The sequence below is a fragment of the Otolemur garnettii genome, unplaced genomic scaffold, assembly GCF_000181295.1.
Source record: "Otolemur garnettii isolate 467f Iridium unplaced genomic scaffold, OtoGar3 scaffold00026, whole genome shotgun sequence".
NCBI classification, from domain to species: domain Eukaryota; kingdom Metazoa; phylum Chordata; class Mammalia; order Primates; family Galagidae; genus Otolemur; species Otolemur garnettii.
Genome location: NW_003852421.1, coordinates 11,072,803 through 11,076,501, shown reverse-complemented (window position 1 = coordinate 11,076,501; position 3,699 = coordinate 11,072,803). Strand labels below are relative to the sequence as shown.

Here is a 3,699-nt window from a genome sequence, read left to right as displayed (position 1 = left end):
TGACAAGTGTCCTTGAAGAGACAGAAGAGGGCAAGGCCATGTGGAGATGGAGGCAGAGGTTGAAATGGTGCAGCCACAGCCTAGGAACACCCCACCCTCCAGAGCCTTCTGAGGGGGCAAGGCACTGCTGAAGCCTTGATTTTGAACTGTGAGAGAGTTTTAAACTCCCAAGTGTATGGTAATTTGTTACAGCAGCCACAGAAAGCTAACACAGGTGTTAACCTGCCTTCAAGAAAAGCCATTAAAACTGACATGCAGAGCTTGGCTTACATCATTGGAAAGCAGAGACCACAGCACGGCCAGGTGAAAGATTCCTGTTGGCAGAGCCCTGGGACGAGGTGGCAAGAGAGGCCAGGAGGGGCAGATCTTGATTTCCAGGGGCCTTGAAGAGCTGAGAGAAGTTTCCACAAGACTGAAGAGTTGCAGCAGCAGGAGTTTGTAGTTTACCATGACTGCACAAGTGAGACCTGGAGGGCGTTACTGCAGTATGTACTGAAGTTGACCAGAAATACTCCAAGGCTTTGCCCGTGGGAAAGAGAAGTACCTCAGAGGAGAAAGTGGGGTGTGGGTGTGGGAAGGATGCTCATTTCTCTAAGCCAGGCCTTTGAGAAATCATCTTTTGCCAGGACCAAGGGCTGAAAAGAAGGATCTGGACAAGGAAGGTTTTCCTCGCAAGTAAGCAATAACAACAAACCAGTTTGGCCCATCTATTGCTGGGGTGTCCTCAGCTTCTCCCAAGACCCCAGTGCCTCACAGGGACTCAGCCTTCATGCTCATAGATGGAGGGGCCCTGATGGCACTTTAGGAGCCAAGCATCCTTTCTCAGAGATGAGAGTGGCTCACAGCAAGGGAATGTCAGAGATGTCTCGCCAGGGCCAGGGCCAGAGGGGCAAGCTGTTTCCTGTTACAGACAGATAGACACGAGGCCCTGGAACTTTGGGCAGTACAGTGGCTGGCCGTGCACTGGACAGACTGTCAGCAGACCTGGGCTGTTGTTGCTCAGGCTCCCCTATGTAAGAGTTGAATTGCTCTGCAGGAGTAACTTACCTTCCTTGCCTTTACTGTGCGAAAGCTCGCACAACGTCAAGCTCTCTGTAACCCTAAGATTCTGTAATTACTGACTAGCTATTAAATGAAATGGAGTCAGCCTGTGGAAGAATCTTCTTGCTAAGTCACCTGAAACAACAGGGAATGTTTTGGGAAATAGAATGGCCCCCGTCTCCACAAACAAAAACAAAACAAAATAAAGTGAAGTATAAAATAAAATAAATATGATAGGACATACAGGAAAGTATGTTCCTGAAAAAAGAGTCCTGATTGATTGTAGTATGGGTAGTCAGTGAATGAATGACTGGGTCAGGGTTGATTCCCCTTTTTACCAAAAACATAATGTAACATAATATAGCACAATATGAGATGCCATGGGAAGTAGAACTTTAAGAAAAGGGCTACGTGTCCATAACCTGGCGCAGCATGGGCAGTCAGAGAAGGAATGTTGAAGAAATGTATGGGTGAGGGATTTAAAAGGATTCTCTTTTAAAAAGTAAGGAATCCAGCAGGTGCAGAGGCTCACGCCTGTAATCCCAGCACTTCGGGAGGCCGAGGTGGGAGGATTGCTTGAACTCAGGAGTTTGAGACCAGCCTGATCAGGAGTGAGACCCCATATCTACTAAAAATAGAAAAATTAGCCAGGTATGGTGGCCAGTGCCTATAGTCCCAACTACTCAGGAGGCTGAGGCAGGAGGACTCCTTGAGCCCAAGAGTTTGAGGTTATACCACAGCACTCTAGCCCAGGGAACAGAACAAGACTCTGTTTCAAAAAAAAGAAATGCATTATGAATTTGGGTTTCATCCTTGCACAGTGAACATGCTTATATTCTCTGTATCATTCTAGTTTCAGTATCTGCACTGCCAAAGAGAGCAGGCAAAGGTTTTAAGTATTTTTTTTTTTTTTTTGAGACAGGGTCTCACTTTGTCCCCCGGGTAAAGTGTTCTGGCATCACGGCTCACTGCAACCTCAAAGTCTTGGGCTTAAGTGATTCTCTTGCCTCAGCAGCCTCCCCAGTAGCTGGGACTACAGGCACCTGCCACAGCACCAAAGTGTTTTTAGAGATGGGGTCTCCCTCTTGCTTAGGCTGGTCTCAAACTCCTGAGCTCCAGGGATCCATCTGCCTTACCCTCCCACAGTGATTTTTAAGTATTTTTATTAAATACTACCTATCCCAAGTCTCATTTCAGCCACTTTTTCGTATGATGATGAGATTTCTTTTGTTCAGCTGTGTCTTGTATGTGAGACCCATATCAACTCTTCCTTCTTTGTCCCCCAATCAGCTAAGGCAGCCTTTGGCACAGCAGTGGTCAGTGTGTGTTGGTGGATCCACTGAGCATGGATTTCCTTCACCTGGGCTGTGGACTATGCAGAAAACCAGAGGTGAAGGGCTGGCTTGAATCTATTTAAGGATCATTGTGTTGTACTCTTCAGTGTTTTCCACCTTCTTTTCTTGGCCTACCACATCATCTGACCTTATTATTCTTATCTTGCTTTGTCATTTTTCAAAGGAATTGAGAGTGACAAATTGCTTTCAAACTGTCCTTATTTCTGGTGTAAAAGATCTTTAATCCACCTGTAAGAACAAGCAAAAATTGTGACACTATGCACCTTGTAATGGAGATTACCAGCACTCTCATAAAATGAAAAAGTTGTAAGACAGGGAAATCTCAAAACAATGGCAAGAGGCCAGGCCAGGTAGCAGTGAACACTGATGTCCACCTGGCCTGAAGTGTGCTGGTGCCTGGCAGAAGCTGACTTGGAGCAAGCCTGCTGTGCTTTGATGGTAGTCAGTGTTATTTCCATGTAAAATTCTCAACAGGCCATTTAACCAACTCTGTAACTATCCTGACACTGGAGTCTGATTACAGAGATACTAGAGATGAGTTCTTTTATTCATTAGCTTATACATTTCAGCATACATTTGGATTTGAATTAAAATGCAAATATGAACTTATAACATTGACCTTAAGTAAATACTCATTTATTTAATTCATACTAAAGTGTAAATGACTGATATAAATCCTATTCTCCTATTCTTAAAAAACCCTAAACCCTATTTGTAAAAGTGTGTTTTAAGTAATGGTATAAGGGAAAAAACCACAAGGCAAAATAGAAAAAGCAATGGGAACTACAAGTGTGGCAAGGACATGGGAAGCAGGGTAAAGACATGACAAGTAGAGAATGAACTTTCCATGGATAAAATTCTTCTTTAATTCCTGCTTTTTTCCTAAGGTCAGACAGAAACCAGTGGTATAGCATTCAATTTCAGAAAATGTCATGGTCTCCTTGCTTTATGACCCAGGCAAATTTTCAAAACCAGAACACTACTTCTGCAAAAAATCAGATAAAGCTGCTGAAGCAAATCTCAGGGTCTCAAGGGATTTTATGAAATTAAAACAATTTTCTCTCTTTACGTCATGCATTATTTTCATGAATATAAAACACACCTTCACTGTAGAACATTTAGATATCACAGCAAAGTATAAAGAAGAAAGTCCATCCTCAATTCCACCATCTTTAATATCATAGTGCATTATTTATTTTAAGCTTAAAGGGAGTTTTCAGGACTGCATCCATGGCGATTTAAACTGAAGAGACTGCAAAGCCACTACAGCAAAACAGAAGCAGGGACTGGATGTGTTATGTCA

The 3,699-nt window shown here is 43.5% G+C and overlaps 1 non-coding gene across 1 annotated transcript; it reads right to left on the bottom strand.

Moving 5' to 3' along the window:
- Positions 1-1,817: 1,817 nt before the first annotated feature.
- Positions 1,818-1,922, bottom strand: LOC111724811. Its single transcript, XR_002773033.1, has one exon. It is a non-coding gene; the product is annotated as a U6 spliceosomal RNA (small nuclear RNA).
- Between the last annotated feature and the right edge of the window lie 1,777 nt (positions 1,923-3,699).